The sequence below is a fragment of the Cryptomeria japonica genome, unplaced genomic scaffold (assembly GCF_030272615.1).
Source record: "Cryptomeria japonica unplaced genomic scaffold, Sugi_1.0 HiC_scaffold_196, whole genome shotgun sequence".
Lineage (NCBI taxonomy): Eukaryota > Viridiplantae > Streptophyta > Pinopsida > Cupressales > Cupressaceae > Cryptomeria > Cryptomeria japonica.
In genome coordinates, this window is record NW_026729018.1 from 48,583 (window position 1) to 57,328 (window position 8,746).

An 8,746-nucleotide genomic window follows, 5' to 3' on the forward strand; every position below is an offset into this window, starting at 1 on the left:
GGTGGAAGCCCGGTGTGGGTCGGCATCCATGGGTGTCGAGTTGGGTGCCTGATGGGTGCTTCTTGTCAAGTTTTAGTCGTCGGGACTCATTTCGAGCCTTAGAGGTCGTTTCTTGTCCGGTTGCCCTGTCTTCGACCTGGGAACCCAATTTTGGTCCTCGGGTCCCATTTTTTTTTGTCTCGCATCCCACTTTTGGCCTGTGGCCTTTCGGGGTCGATTCTCGTTTTGGGCATCAGAGCATGTTTCTTCTCCTAAAACCCAATATTTGTTTATTAAGTCTCGGAACACATTTTTGTTCTCGTGGACCCCATCATGGGTCTTGGAACGCATTTGTGGTCCTTGGGTCCCATTTTTGCATCCCGAAACTTGTGTTTTTGGTGCTTGATCCCTATTTTGGGTGCCCACCTTGCACCAAGTGCGCACCCGGGGCAAAACCGATGCGCCTTGGTGCACCGGGGCAAGGATCGAGCGTGCACCCGAGGCGCCCCGAACATGCACCAAGGTGCACTCGGCCCACATGTGAGCGCAGGTCGTTGCGCCCGAGGTGGTGTGTGGGCACCGCGTTGCAGACGGGACACTGCACGCACACGACGCCCCCTCCAGGTGCACGCACGTAGGCCGGGCCGGGGTGCACACCCGACGCCCTAGCAAGGTGCGCGCACCCGGGCAGGGCTCACACTTGGCGAACGGGGCGCACATTCGCGAGGGAGGGTGTGCACCTCGACGGGGGGTGGGTGGCCGGGGTGGATTCGCACGTGGGTCGCGGTTTGCTAAGTACACACTGCGACAAGCTCATAACGGGTGCGATCATACCAGCGTTAGTGCACCGGATCCCATCAGAACTCCGCAGTTAAGCGCGCTTGGGCCGGAGTAGTACTGGGATGGGTGACCTCCCGGGAAGTCCCGGTGTTGCACCCTTTTTTAGTTTTTCCGCCGGGCGTCGCAATGCTATTTGAATAAACCTTTTGCCCGTTTGCGTTCTCGTCGGGGCCGGGCCGGGCCGGGGTGCGCTGCCCGCACTACCAGTGCGCGCGCGGGGGGCGACACCGATGCGCGCACCCGAGGCGCCCCGAGCACACAGGCCACGGTGCAACCCGGGCGTTGTGCGCGCACCCCGGTGCGCCCGAGGTGCTGCGCGCGCACCCAGGTGAAATCGGTGTGCACCTCGGCCAGTGCGCGCTCGGTCGAGTCGCGCACGTTGGCCAAGGTGCACGGTGATGTTTCTTACTCTAAGGTTCCGCACCAGACGCCCGGGACAGGTGAGCGAAGCTGGGCGGGGGCCGGTGTGCGCGGCCGGGGGCAGGTGCACGCAGCTGGAGAGAGCTTTGGAGCACACTTCGGAGCGCACCAATGATGCGCTCCATTCAAAAGTTTCCTGAAAAGGCAAAAAAAGTTGAGATTATAGAATTTCCCACTTGAGAGATTGTAAAAAAAAAAAATTTAAAATGAAGGAAACGCGGGTGCCAAGGTGTGCGCAGCCCAGCCAAGGTGTGCGCACCAAGGCGCCCACCCTGGCGAAGGTGCACGCAAGGTGCGCACCCGAGGCAAACCGGACAATTAACCCAACTTTCGACTTCGCGCGCACCTTGGAGCGCACTTCGGAGCGCTCCTTGGTGCGCACCAATCTTGGGCACCTCGGAGTGCACCATGGCGCCCACCAAGGTGCGCACCCGGGGCAAACCGAGCTCCGACTTCGTGCGCACCTTGGAGCGCACGAAAGGTGCGCACCATGGCGCCCACCAAGGTGCGCAGCCCAGCCAAGGCGTGCGCATCAAGGTGCGCACCCTGGCGAAGGTGCGCACCCGGGGCAAACCGAGCTCCGACTTCGTGCGCACCTTGGAGCGCACAAAAGGTGCGCAACCCAGCCAAGGTGTGTGCGCACCCCGGTCAAACCGAGCTCCGAATCGTGCGCACCAGAGGTGCACGCCATCGTGCGCACCTTGGAGCACACTTCGGAGCCCTCCTTGGTGCGCGCCGATGTTGCGCACCTCGGAGCGCACCCGGGGAAAACAATGCAATTAACCCGACTTTCGACTTCGTGGGCACCTCGGAGCGCTCTCGGGTTCGCACCTCGGAGCACACCGAGGTGCGCACCTTTGATGCGCTGCCTTCACCAATTTCCAGAAAAGGCAAGAAAACATTGAGAAGGTGTGCGCACCGAGGTGCCCACCCTGGCGAAGGTGCACGCGAGTGTGCGCACCCGGGGCAAACCGGGCTCCGACTTCGTGCACGCCGCACCTTGGAGCACACTTCGGAGCGCTCCTTGGTGCGCACCAGGGCGCGCAACCCAGCCGAGGTGCCCACCCCGGCGAAGGTGCACGCGAGGTGCGCACCCGGGGCAAACCGGGGCTCCGACTTCGTGACACGCCATGGTGCCCACCGCGGCGAAGGTGCACGCGAGGTGCGCACCCGGGGCAAACCGGGGCTCCGACTTCGTGCACAGCCGCACCTTGGAGCACACTTCGGAGCGCTCCTTGGTGCGCACCATGGTGCCCACCAGGGCGCGCAACCCCGCCGAAGGTGCACGCGAGGTGCGCACCCGGGGCAAACCGGGCTCCGACTTCGTGCACGCCGCACCTTGGAGCACACTTCGGAGCGCTCCTTGGTGCGCACCATGGTGCCCACCAGGGCGCGCAACCCCGCCGAAGGTGCACGCGAGGTGCGCACCCGGGGCAAACCGGGCTCCGACTTCGTGCACGCCATGGTGCGCACCGCGGCGAAGGTGCGCACCCGGGGCAAACCGGGCTCCGACTTCGTGCACGCCGCACCTTGGAGCACACTTCGGAGCGCTCCTTGGTGCGCACCAGGGCGCGCAACCCAGCCGAGGTGCCCACCCCGGCGAAGGTGCACGCGAGGGTGCGTACCCGGGGCAAACCGGGCTCCGACTTCGTGCACGCCGCACCTTGGAGCACACTTCGGAGCGCTCCTTGGTGCGCACCATGGTGCCCACCAGGCCGCGCAACCCAGCCAAGGTGGTGCGCACCAAGGTGCACGCGAGGTGCGCACCCGGGGCAAACCGGGGTCCGACTTCGTGCACGCCGCACCTTGGAGCACACATCGGGGCGCTCCCGGGTTCGCACCGGCGTTGCGCACCGTGGTGGGCACCTCGGAGCACACCAAGGTGGGCAGCGAGTGTGCGCACCTTTGATGCGATGCCTTCACTAATTTCCATAAAAGGCAAAAAAAAAACGAGATTTTAAAATTTCCGTTTTGAAAGATAGTGAGAAAAAGGGAATGCTGGTGCCATCTTGAGCCCGCCCTGGTGCGCAGCCCAGCCAAGGTGTGCGCACCAAGGTGCCCACCCTGGCGAAGGTGCGCGCCCGGGCAATTAACCCAACTTCCAACTTCGCTGCGCGCCAGGGTGGGAGCGCACCCAACAACCGGGCCTGGGAAGAGCCAATGCGAGAAACCCCACCAAACGCTCTGACAAAAAAAGAGGGGGCGCTCCAGTAACCCCGCTTCGGAGCGCACCCTGGGCAAACCCAGCCAAGGTGCCCACCCCGGCCAAGGTGCAGGCGAGGTGCGCACCCGGGGCAAACCGGGCTCCGACAACGTGCACGCCGCACCTTGGAGCACACTTCGTAGCGCTCCCGGGTGCGCACCTCAGAGCACACCAAGGTGGGCAGCGAGGTGCGCACCTTTGATGCGTGCGCTGCCTTCACTAATTTCCAGAAAAGGCAAAAAAAAAAGGAGATTTTAAAATTTCCGTTTTGAAAGATAGTGAAAAAAACGGAACGCGCGTGCCATCTTGAGCCCGCCCTGGTGCGCAGCCCAGGTAAGGTGCCCACCCTGGCAAAGGTGCGCACCCGGGCAATTAACCCTACTTCCGACTTCGTGCGCGCCAGGGTGGCAACCGGGCCTCGGAAGAGCCAATGCGAGAAACCCCACCAAACGCTCCGACAAAAAAAGAGGCGGCGCTCCAATAACCCCGCTTCGGAGCGCAGCCGGGGCAAACCCAGCCAAGGTGCCCACCCCGACGAAGGTGCACGCGAGGTGCGCACCCGGGGCAAACCGGGCTCCGACAACGTGCACGCAGCACCTTGGAGCACACTTCGAAGCACTCCCGGGTGCCCACCGGCGTTGCGCACCGTGGTGGGCAGCGAGGTGCGCACCTTTGATGCGCTGCCTTCACTAATTTCCAGAAAAAGGCAAAAAAAAATGAGATTTTAAAATTTCCGTTTTGAAAGATAGTGAAAAAAAAGGAACGCGGGTGCCATCTTGAGCCCGCCCTGGTGCGCAGCCCAGGCAAGGCATGCGCACCAAGGTGCCCACCCGAGGTGCACACCCGGGGCAAACCGGGCTCCGACTTCGTGCAGGCCGCACCTTGGAGCACACTTCGGAGCGCTCCTTGGTGCGCACCATGGTGCCCACCAGGGCGCGCAACCCAGCCAAGGTCTGCACACCAAGGTGCCCACCCCGGCGAAGGTGCACGCGAGGTGCGCACCCGGGGCAAACCGGGCTCCGACTTCGTGCACGCCATGGTGCCCACCGCGGCGAAGGTGCACGCGAGGTGCGCACCCGGGGCAAACCGGGCTCCGACTTCGTGCACGCCGCACCTTGGAGCACACTTCGGAGCGCTCCTTGGTGCGCACCATGGTGCCCACCAGGGCGCGCAACCCAGCCAAGGTGTGCGCACCAAGGTGCACGCGAGGTGCGCACCCGGGGCAAACCGGGGTCCGACTTCGTGCACGCCGCACCTTGGAGCACACATCGGAGCGCTCCCAGGTTCGCACCAGCGTTGCGCACCTTTGATGCGCTGCCTTCACTAATTTCCAGAAAAGGCAAAAAAAAACGATATTTTAAAATTTCCGTTCTGAAAGATAGTGAAAAAAACGGAACGCGGGTGCCATCTTGAGCCCTTCCTGGTGCGCAGCCCAGGCAAGTTGTGCGCACCAAGGTGCCCACCCTGGCGGAGGTGCGCGCCCGGGGCAAACCGGGCTCCGACTTCGTGCACTGCATGGTGCCCACCAAGGCGCGCAACCCAGCCAAGGTGCCCACCGCAGCGAAGGTGCACGCGAGGTGCACACCCGGGGCAAACCGGGCTCCGACTTCGTGCACGCCGCACCTTGGAGCACACTTCAGAGCGCTCCTTGGTGCGCACCAGGGCGCGCAACCCAGCCGAGGTGCCCACCCCGGCGAAGGTGCACGCGAGGTGCGCACCCGGGGCAAACCGGGCTCCGACTTCGTGCACGCCATGGTGCCCACCGCGGCGAAGGTGCGCACCCGGGGCAAACCGGGCTCCGACTTCGTGCACGCCGCACCTTGGAGCACACTTCGGAGCGCTCCTTGGTGCGCACCATGGTGCCCACCAGGCCGCGCAACCCAGCCAAGGTGTGCGCACCAAGGTGCACGCGAGGTGCGCACCCGGGGCAAACCGGGGTCCGACTTCGTGCACGCCGCACCTTGGAGCACACATCGGGGCGCTCCCGGGTTCGCACCGGCGTTGCGCACCGTGGTGGGCACCTCGGAGCACACCAAGGTGGGCAGCGAGGTGCGCACCTTTGATGCGATGCCTTCACTAATTTCCATAAAAGGCAAAAAAAAAACGAGATTTTAAAATTTCCGTTTTGAAAGATAGTGAGAAAAAGGGAATGCTGGTGCCATCTTGAGCCCGCCCTGGTGCGCAGCCCAGCCAAGGTTTGCGCACCAAGGTGCCCACCCTGGCGAAGGTGCGCGCCCGGGCAATTAACCCAACTTCCAACTTCGCGCGCGCCAGGGTGGGAGCGCACCCAACAACCGGGCCTGGGAAGAGCCAATGCGAGAAACCCCACCAAACTCTCTGACAAAAAAAGAGGGGGCGCTCCAGTAACCCCGCTTCGGAGCGCACCCTGGGCAAACCCAGCCAAGGTGCCCACCCCGGCCAAGGTGCAGGCGAGGTGCGCACCCGGGGCAAACCGGGCTCCGACAACGTGCACGCCGCACCTTGGAGCACACTTCGTAGCGCTCCCGGGTGCGCACCTCAGAGCACACCAAGGTGGGCAGCGAGGTGCGCACCTTTGATGCGCTGCCTTCACTAATTTCCAGAAAAGGCAAAAAAAAAAGGAGATTTTAAAATTTCCGTTTTGAAAGATAGTGAAAAAAACGGAACGCGCGTGCCATCTTGAGCCCGCCCTGGTGCGCAGCCCAGGTAAGGTGCCACCCTGGCAAAGGTGCGCACCCGGGCAATTAACCCTACTTCCGACTTCGTGCGCGCCAGGGTGGCAACCGGGCCTCGGAAGAGCCAATGCGAGAAACCCCACCAAACGCTCCGACAAAAAAAGAGGCGGCGCTCCAATAACCCCGCTTCGGAGCGCAGCCGGGGCAAACCAAGCCAAGGTGCCCACCCCGACGAAGGTGCACGCGAGGTGCGCACCCGGGGCAAACCGGGCTCCGACAACGTGCACGCAGCACCTTGGAGCACACTTCGAAGCACTCCCGGGTGCCCACCGGCGTTGCGCACCGTGGTGGGCAGCGAGGTGCGCACCTTTGATGCGCTGCCTTCACTAATTTCCAGAAAAAGGCAAAAAAAAATGAGATTTTAAAATTTCCGTTTTGAAAGATAGTGAAAAAAAAGGAACGCGGGTGCCATCTTGAGCCCGCCCTGGTGCGCAGCCCAGGCAAGGCATGCGCACCAAGGTGCCCACCCGAGGTGCACACCCGGGGCAAACCGGGCTCCGACTTCGTGCAGGCCGCACCTTGGAGCACACTTCGGAGCGCTCCTTGGTGCGCACCATGGTGCCCACCAGGGCGCACCCGAGGCAAACCGGGCTCCGACTTCGTGCACGCCGCACCTTGGAGCACACATCGGAGCGCTCCCAGGTTCGCACCAGCGTTGCGCACCTTTGATGCGCTGCCTTCACTAATTTCCAGAAAAGGCAAAAAAAAACGATATTTTAAAATTTCCGTTCTGAAAGATAGTGAAAAAAACGGAACGCGGGTGCCATCTTGAGCCCTTCCTGATGCGCAGCCCAGGCAAGTTGTGCGCACCAAGGTGCCCACCCTGGCGGAGGTGCGCGCCCGGGGCAAACCGGGCTCCGACTTCGTGCACTGCATGGTGCCCACCAAGGCGCGCAACCCAGCCAAGGTGCCCACCGCAGCGAAGGTGCACGCGAGGTGCGCACCCGAGGTGCACACCCGGGGCAAACCGGGCTCCGACTTCGTGCACGCCGCACCTTGGAGCACACTTCAGAGCGCTCCTTGGTACGCACCAGGGCGCGCAACCCAGCCAAGGTGCTCACCCCGGCGAAGGTGCACGCGAGGTGCGCACCCGGGGCAAACCGGGCTCGGACTTCGTGCACGCCGCACCTTGGAGCACACATCGGAGCGCTCCCGGGTTCGCACCAGCATTGCGCACCTTTGATGCGCTGCCTTCACTAATTTCCAGAAAAGGCAAAAAAAAGAAAAAAATGAGATTTTAAAATTTCCGTTTTGAAAGATAGTGAAAAAAACGGAACGCGGGTGCCATCTTGAGCCCGCCCTGGTGTGCAGCCCAGGCAAGTTGTGCGCACCAAGGCACCCACCCTGGCCAAGGTGGGTCACGGGGTGGGTCCTAGGGTGGGTAACGGGGTGGGTACTAAGGTGCGTGCCAAGGTGGGTCATAGGGTGGGTGCCAAGGTGGGCACCAGGGTGGGTGTGCACCAACCCTAGCCAGGGTAGGTCACGGGGTGGTTGTCGGGGTGGGCGTCAAGGAGCCAAGGTGGGTGGCAAGTAGCCAAGTTGCGTGCCAAGGTGGGTGTCGGGGTGGGTGCCAAGGATCCAAGGTGGGTGCCAAGGAACCAAGGTGGGTGTCTGGGTGGGTGCCGAGGTGGGAGCCAGGGTGGGTCCCAAGGTGAGTGCAAAGGTGGGTGCCAGGGTCAAGGTGAGTGCCAATGTGGGTTCCAAGGTGCCAGGGTCAGGGTGAGTGCCAATGTGGGTTCAAAGGTGCTAAGTTGGGTGCGAGGTTGGGTGCGAGGGTGGGTGGGTGCCAAGGTGTGCTAGGTGGAAGCCCGGGTGGGTCGGCATCCCATGGGTGTCGAGTTGGGTGCCTGATGGGTGCTTCTTGTCAAGTTTTAGTCGTCGGGACTCATTTCGAGCCTTAGAGGTCGTTTCTTGTCCGGTTGCCCTGTCTTCGACCTGGGAACCCAATTTTGGTCCTCGGGTCCCATTTTTTTTTGTCTCGCATCCCACTTTTGGCCTGTGGCCTTTTCGGGGTCGATTCTCGTTTTGGGCATCAGAGCATGTTTCTTCTCCTAAAACCCAATATTTGTTTATTAAGTCTCGGAACACATTTTTGTTCTCGTGGACCCATCATGGGTCTTGGAACGCATTTGTGGTCCTTGGGTCCCATTTTGCATCCCGAAACTTGTGTTTTGGTGCTTGATCCCTATTTTGGGTGCCCACCTTGCACCAAGTGCGCACCCGGGGCAAACCGAGCGCCTTGGTGCACCGGGGCAAGATCGAGCGTGCACCCGAGGCGCCCCGAACATGCACCAAGGTGCACTCGGCCCACATGTGAGCGCAGGTCGTTGCGCCCGAGGTGGTGTGTGGGCACCGCGTTGCAGACGGGACACTGCACGCACACGACGCCCCCTCCAGGTGCACGCACGTAGGCCGGGCCGGGTGCACACCCGACGCCCTAGCAAGGTGCGCGCACCCGGGCAGGGCTCACACTTGGCGAACGGGGCGCACTTCGCGAGGGAGGGTGTGCACCTCGACGGGGGTGGGTGGCCGGGGTGGATTCGCACGTGGGTCGCGGTTTGCTAAGTACACACTGCGACAAGCTCATAAC

General features: G+C 62.5%; 1 non-coding gene across 1 annotated transcript; it reads left to right on the forward strand.

Moving 5' to 3' along the window:
* The first annotated feature begins 799 nt into the window (after positions 1–799).
* LOC131868130 (5S ribosomal RNA) lies at positions 800–918 on the forward strand. The gene has a single exon (XR_009366622.1). It is a non-coding gene; the product is annotated as a 5S ribosomal RNA (ribosomal RNA).
* The last annotated feature ends 7,828 nt before the right edge of the window (positions 919–8,746 follow it).